We start from the raw sequence: 12303 nt of genomic DNA, 5'->3' as shown, positions 1-12303 counted from the left end.
ACCATCATTTGTGAGATTCACCCACATCGCTGGGTGTAGTTGTAGATTGTTCTCATCACTATACAGTCTAGTATCTGACTGTTAATAACCATGCTGTTTCCATTCTGCTGTTGGCGGGTATTTTGGTAGCTTCTGGTTGGTGGCTATTTCAAATAGTCCTGCTATGAACATCTTGATACATGTTTTTGGTAAATACATGTAAGTCATATTTTTCAGTAATATCTAGCCCCACAGGAGATGCTAATGTGTCTACTTAGTTTTCCAGGCCCCGTTTTAGAGAGCTCAATACCAAAGTATGTGCTGAGTGTATTTAGGAAGCTATTAGAAAAAAGCAGGATGATTTGATATTCACATTATCTCTCCACAATATTTGGGCAGTTTGTTCTCTAAATCAAGCAGCAATGAGTAAGATTGTGCCACAGCCTTGATTCTTACTGCTGTGGGATCGCAGTGTTCTCGCCTGATGGACTCTTCCCACCTCCTGGCAGCCGCCCATGCCATGTCATCTATTTTCAGCTCCCATAAAATATTTTTTAAAAATACTTTCTCCTTGCCCTGGCCCATCCATGTAGCTTGGTTGGTTGGAGCATTGTCTCATACACTGAAAGGTTGCGGGTTTGGTTTCTGGTCAGGACACATATCTGGGTTGCGAGTTCGATCCCTGGCCGGAGCATATATGAGAGGCAGTCAATCAATGTTCTCTCTCACATCAATGTTTCTTTCTCTCCCTTCCTCTCTCTCTAAACGCAATGAAAAAATGTCCTTGGGTGAGGATACAAAATTTTTTTAATCTTTCTCCCAGTCTAATTTTTCTCATTTAAAATTCTTGGGTAATTTTTAAATTAAAATGAAAAGATACATTCGTCCCTGACTGGTGGGGCTCAGTGGATTGAGCACCAGACTGAGAAGCAAAGGGTCGCCGGTTCAATTCCCAGTCAGGGCACATGCCTGAGTTGGGGGCCAGATCCCCAGTAGGGGGCACGTGAAGAGAAACCACACATTGATGTTTCTCTCCCTCTCTCCTCCCTTCCCCTCTCTCTAAAAATAAATAAATAAAATCTTTTTAAAAAGATACATTAGTTCAGCCTAGTGTCCCATCTTCAAAATGACACTGCAAATGTTTATGGGAATGTGGGAGAGAATGACCTTTCAATTTCCTCAGAAGAGTCCTGTGTTCTTTATTAAATATGGAAATTGAAATGAGCAAATTCAGAAGAACTGCTCCCAGGCTGTGTGTGATGGGAAGCACATAAAACATAGCCCCAAAATTCTTTGACATTCCTCCCATGAAGTAGTAGAATCTGGGTGGATTGTGATTGATTTAACCAATTGAGTACAGCAGAAATGACACTGTGTAACTTCGGGGCTGAGTCATAAATAGCCCCGTGCTCCTATCTGTTTCTCTTGAAATAATCGCTTTCAGAATGCTCCCTCTCAGAATCTAGTCACCAAGCTGTGAGATGCCCAAGCCATATGGACGGGCCACACGTAGGTGCAGTAGTCAATAGTGCCAGCTAAGCCCAGTCTTTGAGTCATCCCAAATGTTATGGGGTTGAACTGTGTCTCCCCAAAAGATATATTGAAGTCTAACCCCCCGTACTTCAGAATGTGACCTTATTTGGAAACAGTCATTGCAGATGTAATTAACTAAGATGAGGTTATAGTGGAATAGGTATGGCCCTTAATATATCCTTTTCAAAGAGAGAACGCCATGTGAAGACAGAGACACAGAGAAGATAACCGAGCTGTGCTGGATCTGATCTGATCAGATGTCATGGGACAGTGAGAGAATATGGTGCACTGCTTCTGATGAAGATGGAGACAGAGATTGAAACTACTGCCACAAGCCAAGGAACTCCTGGAGACTGCCAGAAGCTGTAAGATACAAAGAAGTGTTCTTCCCTAGAGGGTTTTGAGGGAGGATGGCCCTGCCAACATCTTAATTTTAAACTTCTAGACTCCAGAACTATGAAAAAAATACATTTCTGTTGTTTCAAGCAACTTGATTTGTAGTATTTTGTTACAGCATCCCTAGGAAACTAACACACCAGCCAGGTGCCAAACATGTGAGTGACAAAGCCGTGGTGAGGCCAGCCCCCAGCCAATTGCATCTTTCCAGCTGAGGACCAGGCACTGTAGAATAGACAACATCCCCCCTTCACTCTGAATTCCTGCTCCACTAAATATGTGAGCATAATAAATAGTTGTTATTTAATGGTTCTAAGAATTGAGTATTATTCCAGGTGCCTCAATCTACATAACACCAAGGACTAACCAGTCATCTCTACTCTGAAAGTGTGCTGAGCATCAGAGGTGTCCACCATCCAAAGAGAGGAACTCAATTGGGTATCCCGTGGGAAGCATGGGCACTGAGCCAGGAATAACAGGTACTACAAGCCAGGCAATGCTTTAAGATTCCACATGGATTATCTCATGTGACCTTCCACAGCCCAGTGAAGTAGGGCCATTTCAATATATGAGGACCCTGATACAACAAGAGGTTAAGAGACTTTCCCTGAGTCACACAGTTGGTATGTAGTAAAGCATAGGCTTCATTCACACTTAGGAAATTCACACCAAGAATCGAGAAGTTTAGTCACTGAAAATAATGAATGTGACCCAGCTAGTTTAAATATCTGAATGTTTATTTGCATATTTAAGGAACATTTCCGAGTTCTGCTTTGTGTCACTGTGTCCCTTAAGGAAGGCACTGTCTAATGGAAGATTCAGACATATATAAAAATAGATATTATTTCTTTTCAATTCCTTCCATGGTTGATTTCAAAAGAAATTGTTGTGATTAGGCAAATAAAAAAATTAAATAAGAAAAAGGGAACAATGGGGTTTCTTTGCAGATAGATGCAGAAAGAAAGTTGAGGTCAAAGGTAAAGTTCTCAACTAGAAAACAGGGAAGTTTGGGGTATATCAAGAAATGGAATGTGAAATTCAGCTGTGACCTGGCCCTATGAACCTAAGCAATGTACCATATTCTCTCAGTGTCCCAGGACATCTGATTGGATCAGATCCAGCACAGCTGGGACAATGACGCTCAAGACCACATCTAGATGAGTTCACTTTTTAAACTACATTTTCCTTCCAATCAAAATGTACCCTTTGAGGTCCCAAAGGTAAGGAAGAAGAAGGAAAAGGCAGAGATAATGTGTTCAGCAGGAGAAGGCATTCTCCTGCTCTCCTGCTGCTCAGGACAGCCTGGTCACCACACTCACTCAGAGAAGTCACCTGGGCAGCGGGGTAGAGAAATAAGTTACAGACCCGGAGAGGATGCCGGTCATGGATCTCCCTCACTGTCATCATCCGACCACTGGAAGGGCGAGCGTGCTGCACTCTTGTAAAACTGACAGAAATAGATCAATAGAATCCCTGGAACCTTAGCTCATTCTGAATTTTTGTCCGCTCAGCCCAGTCACGACAACTTTAATTTTTTTTTCAAATGGAATGTTCTGTTCAAAACTTAAAATAGTTTCAAAAAATGTTTCATAGAAAAGAGAAGAGGTTAAGGTTACATGGAGCTGGCTCAACCCTTTCGTGAGCTAAGATGAGAACTTTGATTTTATTTCTGATACATTTTATTACTACTTTAAAGGGAGAGTGAAAGGCATTTGGGGATGTCTCATCAGAGGAGGAGTGGCCTGGCATCAGGCCAGGATCCATCCAGATCCTCTATCACATTTAGTGCCCACTAGTTGTCAGTGAGGAATGGGGGAAAGTGAAATTCCTAAAAGCCAAACAGATTTCTTTGCTTCTGTTCAACAGAGAGCAACTCATTATCTACTGGTTGCAGAGTGAGGGAGACATATTTCTAACAGAATGTACCATGTCTGCTTTTGAGGACCTTTTATCACCTCAATTATCTTTATTGTGTCTAATGGACATGGATCTAGTCTTCAACCAGAGCATACTTGGAAATGGTTTTAGAATTCTCCCAGTTCCCAAAGAGATGTGCTTTAAAGCTCTTAATAATATTTGCCCTTTCTTAATGGGTTAATGAAATGAGATGGAGATGGACAGGCAATGGAAGATCCACCGGGAGGAAAACCCCTTTGAGTCTCTTTATTGTATCCAACAGTAATGAATTTATGATGGATGAAGGATATTTCCCTCACAGGGTTAATTTTGGTGTGAGAAGCAGTGAGGTTGGAGCATTCTGGGCCAGACCTTTTGGGGTTGAATTCAAGCTCTGCCATTTACCAGCTGTGCAATTTTGTAATCTCTCCTGGTCCCTCTTCCTCATCTGTAAAATGGGGATAGTAATAGCATCTACCTCCTCAGGTAGCTATAACCAATAAATGAATTAATATAGGAAAGGCCCTTTAATAACTGTGTCATAATGTGTTTGCTATTAGAGTGTTCATGTAGGAAAGGGAGAAAAAGAGTGGAATAAGGTGAGGCAATTGAGATCCTGAGAGACAGAAAACTAGTCCCGGATTCTGGGTCCTCCTTCGGAAACCACTTCACCCATCAGCACCGGTGGTGGTTCTCCCACCCATGTGGAAAGCACACTCAGAGACAAGAAAGAACCTTTAATACGTTTTTTTCAAATTATCAGAAACCCATAGGAAGTCAGAGAAAACCAAAGTGAGAACTGCTTTCATTCCTGTGAGAGCTCTTGCATAGCTTGTTAACAACTGCCTCATGGTGTATAATTTGTAGGGCCAATTAATCAAAGATTATTGGAAAAAATTTTGGTAAGAAACAGTATCAAGCAATCATAAGGTTGAGTGGATCTGCCTACCTAACAAATTGTTTAACATGGAAAAGTAGAATGAGTGGAAAATGGATAAGAAGAGGTAAAAAATAAGGGTTATGTTCTTTCCAATCCTGTACCAGATCAGTCCTTAATCCATAATAAGTGTTCTTTCAAAGACCTCCTCTTTCAGGAGCCTATATCCTTGGAAGTCTGTAACACTCCTCCAAGCACAATGCCTGACACACAGCACTCTTGGTTCTTAGAAAGGAATGACTGGATGGATGGACGGATGGATGGGTGGATGGATGAGAGAGACAGACAGACAGACAGACAGACATAAATTTCTTTAGATACCTAATCTATTTGTAAGATAATTCTCTAGCTTTTCACAAATCCCCAAGATCTTAATTATGGAAATTTCTAGATTTCACCCAAATCAGTTTTCTGTATAGACATGGGCTTCTTGTGCATATCATTATACCACAAATTGTCTTTTCAATTTCCACTAAAATTTTATCTCTCACTTGATGAGCAATTTTTGTACTAGCTGAGACACCAGCTGAAACTATTTCACAAAATACTTTTTTTCTTCTTTCAGTGGCGAATATATGGTGAATTGCTTATATTCATAGAACCGGGTCACTGCTGAATTTCAGTTTCCACTGCTTGATTTACCCCAAATTCTGTCTTCTAGTTAAGAAATATAACTGTCCTCGACCTCAACTTCCTCTTTACTTCTATCAGCAACACTGGGTTGCCTTTCTTTTCAAATATTTTTTAAATGACAGAAAAATATAACTCTTTTTTTCACAAACACCATTATGAGATGTGGAGGTCTGGGCAGTCAGCTAGGTGAACTAAGTACTTAAGAGTCTTGATCCCACATATCAGTCTGGAAATATGACATCATAGAACTGGCTTCCAACTTGAGTCCCCATGATGTAATATCTCAACTTGCAGTCCACCTTTATATGAGTTTATAATTATACATACATATATATATATATAAAATCATAGCTCACAGTTCTGTGACTTTTCATCATATATAAAACCCCTCAGTACCAACCAAATCTCATATGTACAACCATCTAAAGAGTGTGACATTGATATTGTCAATATTTTAAAAACATTTTCTACAAAAATAGCGATTTGAGGGTTATCGTTCTCCAACATTGTTCAATGGGTTGGGAAGGCCTTCACTTTTTTCAGGTAAGATAATATAGTGTCTATTTGAAATAACACCATTTACTTTAAGGCTTCGAAATGAAGAAATATTTTTTCCAAGGAGTGATGTCAAGTAGTATATGTCAACTAGTAAGGCAGTATGTGTAGCTCACATATACAGATCCTTGCTTTGTGGGTTGGTCTTTCAGTTCCTATTCCAGGAATTTAAAAACCAGCCTCTTGGATCTCTGAACTTGATCTTGAGGCTTGAGCAGATAGAGTACTACCTACTTTTCTGGAATTACTTTGCTTGGGTTACAACTTGTGAAATATTCCAGGTGTTATTGTCTACTAGTTTTGAATATATCTGAATATTAAGATATATTGGGTATCTACAGATAACTCCTTTGCTGTCTGAAAATAGATTGAGCTTACATTTCAAGTCTACTATTAAAGCTTCAAATGCTACCACAAGGAAATCTCCTTCAAGATTTTCCTTGTACAATGGGAGATGCTCCTGGGCTCAGTGTTCCTTTTTCTTCCCTGTTAGATGTTGCCCTTCTTTCATCTTGGTCTCAGCTCAGTCCATGCTTCAATAAAACCAACTCATTGTAGACTGGCGAATTAAAAGGAAACCAATTAGATGTTAGAGAACTTCCTTTATAACAACCCCAGCTTCATAAAAGACACAATCTTTTTATTGACAACAATGCCTGATGTTGAGGCCATGTTTTAGACTTTCAAAGCCATTGGTTCCACAGGCAGGCTTTCCTTGGAGCTCTCTGAAGTACTTGTAATTATCTGCTCGGGTTCTTGACTGTTGTAAAATAACACTGGGATCACCATTCAGTGCATCAGATGTAACTAGGTTTCTAATTACCACATTATACAGCCTTGAAATGAATTGAAATTTTCACTCAATTAGGGTTTCATTTAATTAAGAAGATACTTTGGCAGCCCACTTAGAGAAGCAGTACCTACTCTAGCAGCTAATGGCTCTAGCCCAATGGTAGCAAGATGGCAGTGCTACTTCTCCACACATACCCACCTCCTCCTGGTGATCACTTTGCCCAAAGAGGTTGAGCAGCAGTGTGAGTCAATTATTAAGAGGCTGGTATAAGTCCATTATTTTAAAGACATTTTAATATGTTTATTGATTTTAGAGGAAGAGAGAGAGACATCAGTGTAGGAGAAAAACGTTAATTGGTTGCCTCCCATTTGCACCCCAACCAGGGTTTGAACTCACAGCCTAGGCATGTGCCCTGACTGGGAATTGATCTTGCCACCCTTTTTGGTGTACAGGATGGCACTCCAACCAATTAAGCCACACCAGCCAGGGCAAGTCCATTCTTTTTATGCAACATATACCCTTACATTGTAGTAGAGGGTTTAAAGCATCCTTTGAGTGTACAGCTGTCTTGCCAAATGAAGATCATCATGCTCAAATTCCCTACCTAGTCTACCAACTTATATTTTCCTAGGGATTCATATACTCAGGAAAGTATGGGAGGCATCATTTTCATAACATTTATCTAAAAAATGATTGCAAAAACATGATTCAATTTTGTTTCAAGTATTTGTGAAATAAGTATTGTGTTCCTCCTGATAGATTCTCTGACAAATACAAGCACAAATAAGTAAATAAATATTTTTTCAATGTACCAGGTGCTTCGCATATTTACATATCACTAAATCTTCATGACAAGTGTATGAGAAAAGTTGTAGATTCCCATTTTACAGATAAGGAAACTGGGGCTTAGAAAAAGCCAAGTCACTTGCTCACTTAGCTAAGAAATAATGGAATCCAGCCATTCTGGCTTCTCATCCCATGCTCTGATCACTACCTCCACTGCCTTGCTTTTGGCCTCAAGTGAGATAAGATATTTGCAAAGAGCAGAATACAAGGGGAAATGCTGTCTGTGCCCATTGTGGGTGTAGATATAAGTTCTATGGCATTAGGCAAAGAAAGTATTACTGTGATCTGGACCAAGTCAGGAGGACTTCAAGGAGGAAGCAGGAGGACAAGTAAGATTAGGCAGGTGGGAAGAAGGCAAGAGGGTATTATAGGGAGGAGGAAGGGTAACACAAAACAGATAATATCATTCTATTATCAATAAGAATATATTAAGCACTTAAATGCCAGGCACTTTCTATGCACTTTAAATGTGTCCTCACTCTTAGTCCAATCCTCATATCAGCCAAATGAGAGCAGTGACTCAAAGTCTCACTTTGACTTAACTTTAAAGGTCACCTGTCATAGAGAATAACTACAGTTCCATCCACGTTTTCCCTATTTCAATTCCTTCCCTCCCCTTGTCTATCTTGTCTCCAACTACACCCCAGGGAGAAAATGCACAGAGTGTATCTTCTGTAGACAAGCACAGATGGTGCTTGTAGTGGGGCCCAGTATTAAATGGAGGTCCAGCCACACTGCAAATGCCATGGAAAACTCTATTTCATGTTCTCAAGCAAATTCTGCTGTATGTGGGGCTTGTGAAAACCGCATCTGAAATAGGCTAAATCATTCATGATAATTAAAATGTTTGGAACTCTTCAAAACGTTCTAGGCCATCGTCACATTGTTCCGCTCCATGAATCTGCTCCTGTTGGAGCATGCATCTGATGGGTGGCCCCTTTGTATGAGGCCCCAAAGGGCCCTAAGAGGAAGGTATGTGCTCCCAGAGGGAGTCAGGTGAGGTGAATGCTGCTCAGAAAGGCAGGACCACTTCTCTTCCTCATGGTTGCTTTTAATGTTCCTTTGAAAATCTTTGTACTAAAATTTACATAGAATGGGGACTGGCCTTAAATAAAGTGATCAAGTTCAGTCTCCCTTCTGTGCCTTCTCCTCCCTTCCTTTGCACCCAGCACCTGCATGATCCCAGGTGCCAAAACCTTCTGTGGGGCCTAATCCAGGGAGCCAGGCTTGTTGTATGGAGTTGCTGGGATTTCTCCCTCTCTTAACTACCTAGCAATCTCTCATCATAACATTTGTTTCTCAAAATTCTGAAAGCTAGAATTTTGAGATTGGGGTGCCAGCATTCTCGGATTCTCTTCTTACAGGTCATATCCTCATATGGCTTTTCTTGGTGCATGCAGGCACAAAGAGAGAGAGATCTCACGTCTCTTCTTATAGGGCACTAATTGCATCATAAGGGTCCTACCTTATTGGCCTCATCTAACCTTAATTACCTCGCAAGGTCCCCACCTCCAAATACCATCACATTGGAAATTAGAGTTTCAGCATGTGAATGGGCAGGTGGGGTGCTGGCAGGGATCACAAACATTCAGTACATCACATCTGGGGTCCTTGCCAGGGTGTTAAAACCCATGTCCCAAGAAAGTGTACCCCCAAAGTGAATTCTTATTAATCTAGTCATACATTCCAGTACCCTTGATCAAGCACTCTCAAAAATCTAGTTCCAAGAGTACTTTTCTGATGGCAGGTACATTACAGCTAATTTTTGAAACTCCTTCAGGGTATAATCACCTTCCTCCTTTATCAGGCCCAGCATGACTCAGCCAGGTTATGCTAAGGTTTAAACTGTTATCCACCTGACAGCCAGGTGAGCAAGAGGGAGCAGCTCCTGTTATAGAGATGAGGTCTTTACAGCATCTGTTAGCACGGGGGAAGTGCTAGCTTATACTAGGGGAATTCTGAGGGCTCAGGAAGTCTTCAATGACATCCATTCAGATGTCTCCCTGCTCCGTTTAAGGGTATAAGGTTTTCTTAACCAGAGCCCTAACCTTAGTTTGACAGAATTGACTCAGCTGAACCCTGGAAGTCCCTGAGTTCTCCAGTTCTCTCTAAAGACACTGCTCAGCTGGGTCTCTTTGTAAACTAAAAAAGAGCCTCTGGCTCTCACAGCCTTTAACTGCTTTTCAAAAGCCCTCAGTTTGTCCTAGAAAGGCCCTGCATTTCATTTTCAGCAGGGAATCAGTACAACTATAGGCATATATCAGATATTGCAGATTTTGGTTTCAGACCATCCCAATAAAGCAAATGTGGCAGTAAAGCAAGTCACACAATGTTTGGTTTTCTAGTGCTTATAAGAGTTGTTTACACTATACTGTAGTCTATTAAGTGTACAATGGCATTATGTGTAAAAAATATATTCCTTAATTTAAAAATACTTTATTGTTGACTGAACCTTGAGAATATCACTGTTAGAAGAGATCTTAGAGTTGCAGCTTCTAACCTGCTATTTGATTCTCCTTTTCAAGCCCTTGCCCCATGACCTGTCATTCCTTATTTAAATGCTGCCACAGTTCAGGAACTTGCCACATCCATAAGCCATCCATTTCATCTTCAGTTAAGTCTGGCAGCTGACTTCCTCCTCAGATTGAAATAAGTCTATATGCTTCCTTCTAGCCTCCTGAATGGCCCCACTGCTTTGGATAACCTTTATGTTCATCCTACTCACTGCTTCCCAGCTGGTATATCTTATACATATGAGTAGCCCATGAAGGATTCTACATCAAGAAGTTAGTGCTGGAGGTAAATGGATCTTCATCCTATTTTGGACCTCTGAAGAATATTACAGAGTCAGCCCACCTGAAGGGCAAGGAAATTGGGGTATTGACCAAAACCCATCTATCATTGGTTGAAGGCTGTTTTTAGGAGGCACAATGATTTTCTGTCACTCTGCCTTGCCATACAGGCACAGTCACTGTGTTCACACAGTCAGAACAAGTGCATGGTAAGAAGAATTTGCATGTAGAAATGAGTACCTGAGAGGGTATGAGCAGGACACCAGCAATATCTGCTATAAGGAAGAGGTGCCAGTGGCAAAGGAGAACCTGCTTGTTAAAATAAAGATCTCAGCGACTAGAGAGTGGAAACAAGAAAAAAAAAACTTTATTGCTAAAAAAGGATAACCATCGTCTAAGACTTCAGTGAGTCATAATCTTTTTCCTGGTGGAAGGTCTTACCTTCAATTTGTAAAAAAATATAACATCTGCAATGTGCAATAAAGCAAAGCACAATAAAATGAGGTATGTCTATAAATAGTAACCAGACAAGTCCACTGCCTCTGTAGACATCTCCCTCTTCCCCAACATTTTCAAATGCTGACTCATTGCTTCCCAAAGGAGGATCCCCTCACTGGGGCCTCTCTCAGGTCACCACTGGTGAAAAGTTTAGTCCTTGGGCCTCCACTCTGTGCCAGGGATTTACCCATTCCCCATATACCACTCAGGATGGTGCCCTCTTCGCCTTATGGACTATGAGTAAGTCCATTTTACAACCCCACCTTAACTGCTTTTTCATACCACTCCTGGTACAACATGTGTTAGTTTGCATGCTTCAAGGGTTAGATGTGCAAGATATTTGAGGGAAATGCGTCTGTCACAATGCTTCACTCTCCCTTCCTACTCACAGCATAGACCCTAGACCAGAAACATTAGCTTCACCTGGGAGCTTAGTAAAAAATGCAGATTCCCGGGCCCCATCCTAACCCTGCAGAATCAAAATCTGCACAAAGATTCCAAGTGATTCTGAGTGCACATTAAATTTTACCTGCTCCACATTCCTCAACATACTAAAGGCCATAAACGAGAGACGTACAGCCAACATCATACTCAATGGGCAAAAATTTAAAGCTTTCCCACTAAGATCAGGAACAGGACAAAGATGTCCACTTTCACCACTCCTATTCAACATAGTATTGGAAGTCCTACCACAGCGATCAGACAAGGAAAAGGAATAAAAGACATCCAAATTGGAAAGGAAGAAGTAAAACTGTCACTGTTTGCAGATGAGATGACAGTATACATAGACAACCCTATTGAATTCACCAAAAAACTACTCAACCTAATAAGTGAATTTGGCAAAACAGTAGGATACAAAGTCAATATTCAGAAATTAAAGGCATTTTTGTACACCAACAATGAAACATCAGAAACAGAAATCAGGGGAAAAAATCCCATTTGATATAGCAACAAGAAAAATAAAGTACCTAGGAATAAACCTAACCAAGGAGGTAAAAGACCTGTACTCAGAAAACTACACAACACTGAAGAAAGAAATTAAGGAAGATACAAACAAATGGAAGTATATACCGTGTTCATGGATTGGAAGAATTATCATCAAAATGGCCATACTACCCAAAGCAATTTATAGATTCAATGCAATCTCTATTAAAGTACCAATGACATATTTCACAGATATAGAAAAAACATTTCAGAAATTTATATGGAACCATAAATGACCCTGAATAGCTGTAGCAATGTTGAGAAAGAAGAACAAAGTAGGAGGTATCACCATACCTGACACTGAACTATATTACAAGGCCACTGTAATCAAAACAGTCTGGTACTGGCATAAGAACAGACACATCGACCAATGGAATGTAATAGAGAGCCCAGAAATAAACCCAAGTCTCTATGGTCTAATATTTGACAAAGGGGGAATAAGCATAAAATTGAGTAAAAAT

Source organism: Desmodus rotundus, chromosome 8 (assembly GCF_022682495.2).
Source record: "Desmodus rotundus isolate HL8 chromosome 8, HLdesRot8A.1, whole genome shotgun sequence".
In the NCBI taxonomy this organism is placed as follows: Eukaryota; Metazoa; Chordata; class Mammalia; order Chiroptera; family Phyllostomidae; genus Desmodus; species Desmodus rotundus.
This window is presented reverse-complemented; position numbering follows the sequence as displayed.